This window comes from Arvicanthis niloticus, chromosome 12 (genome assembly GCF_011762505.2).
Source record: "Arvicanthis niloticus isolate mArvNil1 chromosome 12, mArvNil1.pat.X, whole genome shotgun sequence".
NCBI classification, from domain to species: Eukaryota; Metazoa; Chordata; class Mammalia; order Rodentia; family Muridae; genus Arvicanthis; species Arvicanthis niloticus.
This window is the reverse complement of record NC_047669.1, coordinates 69,150,190-69,158,892: the sequence shown is the minus strand read 5'-3', so window position 1 is coordinate 69,158,892 and position 8,703 is coordinate 69,150,190. Positions and strand designations below refer to the sequence as shown.

At 47.1% G+C, this 8,703-nt stretch overlaps 1 non-coding gene across 1 annotated transcript; it reads left to right on the top strand.

Annotated features, from left to right (window-relative positions):
• The first annotated feature begins 1,737 nt into the window (after positions 1-1,737).
• Positions 1,738-1,865, top strand: LOC117718332 (small nucleolar RNA SNORA17). The gene has a single exon (XR_004608028.1). It is a non-coding gene; the product is annotated as a small nucleolar RNA SNORA17 (small nucleolar RNA).
• The last annotated feature ends 6,838 nt before the right edge of the window (positions 1,866-8,703 follow it).

Sequence of the window (8,703 nt, the reverse complement as noted above, 5' to 3'; positions counted from 1 at the left end):
TTGAATATATCTCAGAATTGTAATGCTAGCACTTTCCTCCTCTTAGCAGTTAGCCAGTTACACCCTGGCTACTTTCTTCCTCAATAAATCAGACCTTGGATAGGGCTTGTCTAAGTGTTAAGAAAGAGCAAGGCAAGAGGCAGGCCTTAAAGAACTGGCAGAAATAGAGACAGGTCCTCCATATATGGCTGTGAGACATAGTTTAAAGCTGAGTCCTGATTCAATAGATCTACCTCTCTGTGAGATCTGAGGCCCATGGGAGCTTGCATTCTTAGATGCTGCAGAGGCAGGAATTGGACTGAGACTGAATACGCATGCATATATGCATACATTCTCGAGAGCATACGCAGACTTCCATGAGTCCAGTCTCAGTTACCAGTGCTGTTAGGAGCTCAGTGGAGAGCAGCAGGAAGAATCCAGTCTGCTGAAGGATGACTGTTGGCATGGCGTTTCCCATCAAGGAAAAGGGGAAAACTTGTAGGAGGGTTTCCCAAGGAAGCACGACTTTAGTATTGGAAAGCAGGGGTCAAGATGAACCCAGGATTCTTCAGCTATTGGGTTTCCTGGGAGCTGCCCAGGTAAGCAGAACTCACAGGGCCCCACAAGGAACAGGAGATTCCGATGGCAGCTTCTTGATATCTGAGGAAGCACAACCTTCCCAGGATCAGAAGCTCTTGCCTATGGCCACCAGGTCTTTGGATCTTCCAAAGGGTCCCAGAGTTTCCCCCAAAAGAGCCAGTTATCACAAACACAAAGAGCTCTTAAATAAACATGCCTCTTAAACTGCAGTCTGTATGGGGGAAGTGCTACCTTGGTTATCTACACCCCAGAGAACAGGCCAGTGAGTCTTCAAGGAATGAGAAGACTTCAGGAAGGATGCTTTTGGAAAAGATGTACACACATAAAGAATCTCCACTCGGTGGATGGGGATTAGCTGAAGGGCTCACTGCAGGCTATAGCCCTGGGTACCTGAGGCATGATGCTTCCTGGAGTGCTGTAACTGGAGAGGCTGTACACACATTCTGTACTCAGACAGGTCAACAAATATGCAGCCCTTTCCTGTGTGTAATTCCACATACTCTTGGCTCAGGACAGTGTTGAGTTTCCATCCTGGACTTTTCTAATCCAGGCAGGCTTTCTCTGCTTGGGAAGGGAAGGAAGTTCTCAGATTCAAAGTGAGTAGGTAAGGCTGATCAGAGCAGAGTCAGAGATAGATAGTAAAGCCAGTCTTCACAAAAGCTGTTTGTTCTGTCCTCAGTCAAGTCGAAAATGAAATGCCCACCATGCTCATCACCAGGGAAGAGATCCATATATTTACAATTATGGAAGGGGGCTCTTTTCCAGAGACTTCGGCAGTTTATATAAACCACAGATCTTGCTTCAAGGAGATATGAGAGATAATTCTGATAGAAAAACAGAATAACTTCAAACACACACACACACACACACACACACACACACACACACACACACACACACGGAGAGACAGCCCAGCAGCTACACGCTGTCGTCCACAGAACCAGATTGTGTTCCAGCATCCACGCCAAGTATTCCACCATTGCTTGTAACTCCAGATCCTGGGGGAAGGGAGTGGGGGAGGTGAGCAGGGGGACATGTGTGCATGTTCTCACACATACACACACACACACACACACAGAGAGAGAGAGAGAGAGAGAGAGAGAGAGAGAGAGAGACTCATAATTTAAAAAACAAAAATTTTAAAAAACGAAACAACATCCTTCCCCTAGAGGCGTTGCAGGCTTGGCTCCTGTGTCACGTGTGCATCAGTAGATGGCAGAGAGGAGGGAGGCTGTGACTATGCTCAGTGTTTCTGACCTGTCAACACTGAACGATTGATTAACATTCCCTGAAAAAAGCAAGCCTGAGATGACCACCAGTCAGGTGCCAGGGGGCCTAGACAGGAGCTAACCAGAAATGGCCTTCAGTCTAGTCCCAGGCAAGCCCAGACAGGATGGGGAACAAGCTGGAGAATAGAAGAAACTTGCCTAGGACCATGGGCCCCAGGAGGAGTGAGCCTGAGCCAGATGATACTCTCAAGGCCGGGTGAGGAGTGGGTCCAAGACAACCACCAAACCAGTGCCTTGGGGCCCGGACAGAGAGCTAACCTGAAATAAACACCAGTCTGGTTCTCTGCAGGCCTGTGGGGACAGACCATGCCTGACATGAACCCTGCCCAGTGCTATAATGAATCAGTGGAACATTGCATGCCGGAGAGCACTCCCGAGATGACCCCAGAAGTTTGGACAGTTGGGGTACCACTAAGAGGAGCAAGTAAGTGGTGGAGAAATCGAAGAGAAAGAGAAACAGAAAGATGTGTGCACAATGAATGGAGACAGAACTGGAGACTCATGGGTAACAAGGAACACCCTAAGGCTAGAAGCTGGTAAAGGCACCTGGGACTATGATGGGGTCCTGGACTGTGTTGGCTCCAGAGCCCCACATCTGGGTCTACTGGCCTTGCCGCATCATGGGTCTGTTACCACCAAAGGCCTGGCAGATGTTCCTAGTCTGGGCTTCTGCTTTGGGACATGTTGATGTCCAAGGACTGTAGAGAACTAGACCCACCCCTCACCTCAGCAGCACAAGAGAGCTGGCCCTGGAGGCATGAGAGCAGGAGATCTGCCCCTGCCCCTAGCCAGCTGCAGTGCTTGATAGAACAGGCTCCTGCAGTTTTCAGAAGTTGTAAGTAAGCTGTCTCCAGAGGATGGGACCATTCCACACTGCCACACTGCGGAGAGCTGGCCTTGCCCCTCACTAGCTGCACTCAGAAGAGTGGACCCTGCACCTCACCTGGGAAGCACCGTAGAACTGATCCTGATGGCAGGGTGTAGGTGAGCCAGCCCCAAAAAGATGTGAACATGGGTGATCTGGCCTTTCAACTTATCTACCATGTAGAGGTGTGGGCAAGGCAGAAATGGCCTCCCCCACCTTTGCTCTTTGCCTCCTATGGCAACTGGGAGAGGTGGCCCTGGGTCACGAAGGCAGGAGAGCTGTCTCTACTCCTCACCTGATGCAGCACTCAGGAGAGTGGGCCCTGCACCTCACCTGAGCAGCAGGGTAAAACTGGCCCTGGTGGCCTGAGAGCAGGAGAGCCTTCGGGATGACCAGGTCAGATACCTCCGAAGCCCAGATCCAGGGCTTTGAATTGGTCCGCCCAGCATCTACCCCATCTATGAACTGCTGGAGTGCATGAGGGACTGGTCCTACAGATCCAAAACTACAGAATCTCTGTGACACAGGGAAACAACAGAGTATCTGAGAGGAATCCCAGTGAGGTTCCAGTACTGATAGAGTAGCAGAAGCCAGAGGCCTTGTACCAGACCAATGAGTCATTGCTATGAACATTTGCAAGCAAAGAAGTGTGGACGAAGGGTATAGTGTGGGACACACTATAGCTTCCATAATGAGACTTTTTTTTTCTCTGTTGGAAGGGGGAGGTTGCAAGGGTGGAGGTGGGTACGAGGGGAGGAATGCATTGCAGAATTCTTTTCTTGTTGAGTGATAAGGAAAGTTGAGGTAAGATAGCTGCAGGGTGAGTGAGTCAGGGGCTTGGTGATGTCATCGAAGACAAAGGTTCAGTAAGAAAATTCATCTCAAAAAAGAAAATAGTGATGCCAGGCAGTGGTGGCGCACGCCTTTAATCCCAGCACTTGGGAGGCAGAGGCAGGCGGATTTCTGAGTTCGAGGCCAGCCTGGTCTACAGAGTAAGTTCCAGGACAGCCAGGGCTACACAGAGAAACTCTGTCTCGAAAAAACCAAAAAAAAAAAAAAAAAAAAAAGAAAAATGAAAAAAGAAAAAAAAGAAAATAGTGGAAAAGCAATTGAGGGAGACACCCAGTGTCAGCCTCTGGCTTACTTCCATGCATACACACTAGACAGATAAATCAGGTAGAGTTTGGTGGCTTCAGTGAATATTGATCAGATAATCTGACCATGCACTCAGTGTGACCCTGTGTCCTAGCTAGTTTTATGTCAACTTGACACAAAGTCATCTGAGAGGAAGAAACCACAATTGAGAAAATGCCTCCGTGAGATTGGGCAAACCTTAGTGACTGATGTAGGAGGACCCAGCCAGTTGTGGGTGGGGCCACCCTGGACTGGTGGTCCTGGGTGCTGTAAAAAAGCAAGCTGAGCAAGCCATGGGGAACAAGCCACTAAGTAGCACTCCTCTGTGGCCTCTGCACCACCAGTTCCTGCAAAGGTGGCAGAACTCTAGCCCTGACTCCCTTGATAATGAACAGTGATATAGAACCCTTTTGAGCTGGAGAGATGGCTCAGTGGTTGAGAACATTGACTGCTCTTCCAGAGGTCATGAGTTCAAATCCCAGCAACCACATGGTGGCTTACAACCATCTGCAATGGGGTCTGATACCCTCTTCTGGTGTGTGTCTGAAGACAGCTATAGTGTAATTGTATAAATAAAAGTAAATAATATTAAAGAAAGAAAGAACTCTTTCCTCTCCAACTTGCTTTTGGACATGGTGTTTTATCACAGCAATAAAAACCCTAATTGAGATACCTGGTGTCTAATAACAAATCAACTATTAGGCAGCAAGAACTCTCCCAAGCATCCTAAAATATGCGCCCCCTGCCCCCAAAGCATGCATCACTTCCTCTTTTCACACAATGGAAATGATGTTTTGTTTGATGTTGTCACAGATCCTGAACCAGACGTATCTAACTGAACTGTACCTAGCTTCCTGAGGACAGGAAATGCTTGCTCCTTAAAACCTTTCGCCTTAAGGCCATTTGTCATGCAGTGGTATGAATGAAAAGCCTTCTTGTAAGTGGTGTGCCCATTGAATCTCCAAACTTGTGGCGCTCCATGACCTCGCCCAGGTCACACCACCGCCATTTACAGAGGAGGAAACAGACTCAGATTATTTCTATAAGATTCCCCAAATTCAGGGCAGCTCGGAACTTGGAACCTAACTATTATGTCCAAAGCAGCTCTTTTCCTTTCTTGATAGACTACTCCCTCCGATTGAGCAAATTACTCCAATCTCTTAGTTTCCATTTACATGACTTTTATAAGTAAGGGATGCTGGAGATAGAGGCCGGGAGATCACGTACATGATTTAGCTGAAAAGCAGCTGAGTCCAAAAGCTGTGAGACTTACGCACCCTGCACCAGGTGCCCTAGCTCCCTGGGCATGCAGGTGCTGCCACCCACGTAGAGGTTACAGGAGGGAGAGCTGGTCCTAAAAGCCAGCATGGGGATACACACCTGTCACCCTAGCACTCTGGAGGCTGAGGCAGGAGGATCCTCAGCTCAAGGCCAGACTGGGTTACACTGAAAGACTCTGTCTCAAGAAAAGCAACGACAAAAAGGATATAATAAAAAAGCAGGCTTGTGAGAAGGGGACTCTCTGAGGCAACTGATGCTCACTGAGTTCTTTGCAGCTGCAGTGAGCACAGTCAAGGGACTCAACCTTACTCTTGTCACAAGTCAGCATATGACTCTGAGGACAGAGAATACTTGGAAGCACAGAGAAGGCGGTAATTCTGTGTCAAACCTGCCCTGGGGCATTTTAGTTTATTTTGATTGGTTATTACCTTAGGCTTTGTGTATGAGCTGCAATGACTCTCTCAATCCTGTTCACTGTGCCTTCGGATCTTCTAATATTTTTAAACTTCACCTCACACTCAAAATGGGAAAGCCAGTTGGCTAGACCTTCGGAAAACGGGTCCAAGTTGCTGAAGGTGGGAACTCTGCACAGAAGCCGTATCATCTTTGGCATCTTTGTTCACTGAAACAATCCTTAAAGGATGCTTAAACATCATGAGAATGGTGTTTTTCTCATAACCAAGGGTGCCAAGTCCCAAGAATGCACAAGTTAGTCCAATGTGCAGAAGTCTCTGTCTTCGTGTCCTTTGGGGTTAGGAGGGGTCTAGCAAGGCAGCCCAAGTTATGCCATTCTAACTTGGTGGTCATGGCTATCATGTATTTCCCCAACAGTTCTGCCCTTTCATGATGGGCAAATACAGGTAAGCCATTTGCTTCCTCTGGAATTTAATCTCTGTCTTTGGGGAGAGGCAGGAATGAATGATAACACCTTTCTTGTGTATTGTAAAGATTAAAGATGACCTTATTTTTAAGAAGTCAGTACATATTATATACAGTGAGAATGCAACAAACTTTTGATTTCCTTACTGTGTATTTCTTCTTGTTCTCTTTGAGAAATTTAAATCTAACATGTTTTTAATTGATTATTTTATCTATTTCCATTCCAAATGTTGTCCCTCTTCCCAGTCCCCCTTCCGCACCCTCCCATCCCATTCCCCTCCTTTTTGCCTCTAAGAGGTACTCCCCACCCACCCATGTCTGCCTCACCCCTCTAGCATCCCCCTTTCCTGGGGCAGCAAGCCTCCACAGGACCAAGCACCTTCCCTCCCATTGATGCCAGATAAGACAGTCCTCAGTTACATATGTATCTGGAGCCAGCCCCACCTTGGGAACCATTCCATCCACAGACACCAAACCCTGACACTATTGCTGATGCCAAGATGTACTTGCAGACAGGAGCCTGGTATGGCTGTACTCTGAGAGGCTCTGCCAGAACCTGACTAAGACAGATGCAGATACCCACAGCCAACCATTGGACAGAGCCTGGGGACCCCAATGGTAGAGTTAGGGAAAGACTGAAGGAGCTGAAGGAGATTGCAACCCTATAGGAAGAACAACAATATCAACTAACCAGACTCCTCAGAGCTCCCAGGGACTAAACTACCCAACCAAAGAGTAACATGGTTTTTGAAATTCATCTCAATTGTATGGAAACCATACACAAATGGAAATAATAGGAGAATTTTGAAGTTGTATAGATTAGAGACCATATTAGTCTATTTCATTTCTGTGGCTATAGCAAAATACTTGAGTCTGGTCACTTTATAAATAAAAGTCTTATTAGTTCACAGTATTAAAGATCCAAGATCATTGCAGCAGCTCAGTTCTCACAAAGTCTTCCTGACTACATCTCACCACGGCAGATGGCATCATGACAAAAACCTGTGCAAGTCAAGGACCTTACAGGATAACACAAGTCAGAGGGACTCAGAAGGCAGGCTTGTGGTTTCTTTAACAAGCTGTCCTTGTGGGCACTAATTAAGTCCCACAACATATACATTACCTCTCAGAGAACACTCTCATAACTAAATCACCCTACATTGGTCCCCACTGCTCCAAGGGTCCACCCCTTCCAGCACTGCCACACTTGGGACCAAGATTCCAGCAAATGAAACTGGAAGCCATACTCAAACTGCATCCAAATCACAGCAAAAATGAAAATGGGCTCTGGCAGAGAGGCTGCCAGGAAAAGAAAGAGAAGGGGCTGGTCCAGAATACATCATAAAAGGAGATTTGACCATGCTTACAGTGGGGCAGAAGGAACGAAAACTCCCTATTAAAAGCTTTATTTGTGGGAACAGAAAGACAGCTCAGCTGGTAAGAAACACTTGTTCTTACAGAGAACCCAAGTTCAAGTCTCAGCTGACTTGAGTACATGACAACTGAGCTATACATGGTGGCTCACAACCATCTACAACTCCAGTTCCAGGAGGCCCAATGCCTTCTTCTGACCTCTCCAGGCACCAGGTTCACTCAGGGTGAACATACATGCACTAGACATGCAAAAACAAACAAATGAAAAACAATAACCCACACACAAATAAAACAAATCTTTTAAACAACTGTCTTTATTAAAAAGCTTTATTGACTCATTTCATCCCAAAGAAAAGGGTTCACTTATGACTCTATCAGTTAATACCGTCTAACAGAACCGTGCAATGAACAGAACAGTGCTCAACATGACAGGTGCTAGTGGACTGTATACATCAAGTGTGGATGCTATGAAAGAAGAACCTGGGAGGGGTGGGAGTGGCAGTCAAAAGGGGTGTGTGTGTGTGTTTGTGTGTGTGTGTGTGTGTGTGTGTGTGTGTGTGTGTACAATCTCAAGAGTAGTCTTGGATATTATTCCCTAGGACCTACCCACCTTGTTTATTTATTGGTTTGTTCAATTGTTTGGATAGGGCCTTCACAAGGACCTGGGGCTCACCAGTTAGGGTGTCTGGCTAACAAGCCCCAGCGATCCTTTGTCCTCACGTCTCCAGCACTGTGATTATAATCTGTGTCACCATGTGTAGCGTTCGACTTTGGTTCTGGGGATCAAACTTGAGTCATCATGCCTCCGTGGGAAACACGTCACCAACTCAGCTATCTCCCTAGCCTCAAGAGCTAGCTACCACATTGAGTAGTGCATTCCAAGTCACGTACAGCCTTGGTGTTTTCCTTACAGCTTCCTTACACTGGGCTGGGGCAAACCACTCAGTGAGAAAGAACATGTGCTGCTCCAGCATGAGGGGCTGAGTTCAGATCACCCTGCGACTGCATAACAAAGAACCAGGCCTGGCCAGACATGCCTGGAACCACAGCACTATGGGAGGTATAGACAGGAGGACCACTGCAGCTTGCCAAACCAGATTATCTCAGGTTAGTGAGAAGACCCTGTCCTAAGGGGATAAGGGAGACAGGCCTGGAGGAGGAAGCATCTTGTGGTCTTTGAGCCACCCTGTTTGCATGCAGAGGTGCATGCAGCATGCATCCGCACATATGCACAAACAAACACTACACACATACCCTCACAGGAAAATTAAAATAAAACAAATTCCCTAAATTGTGCATATA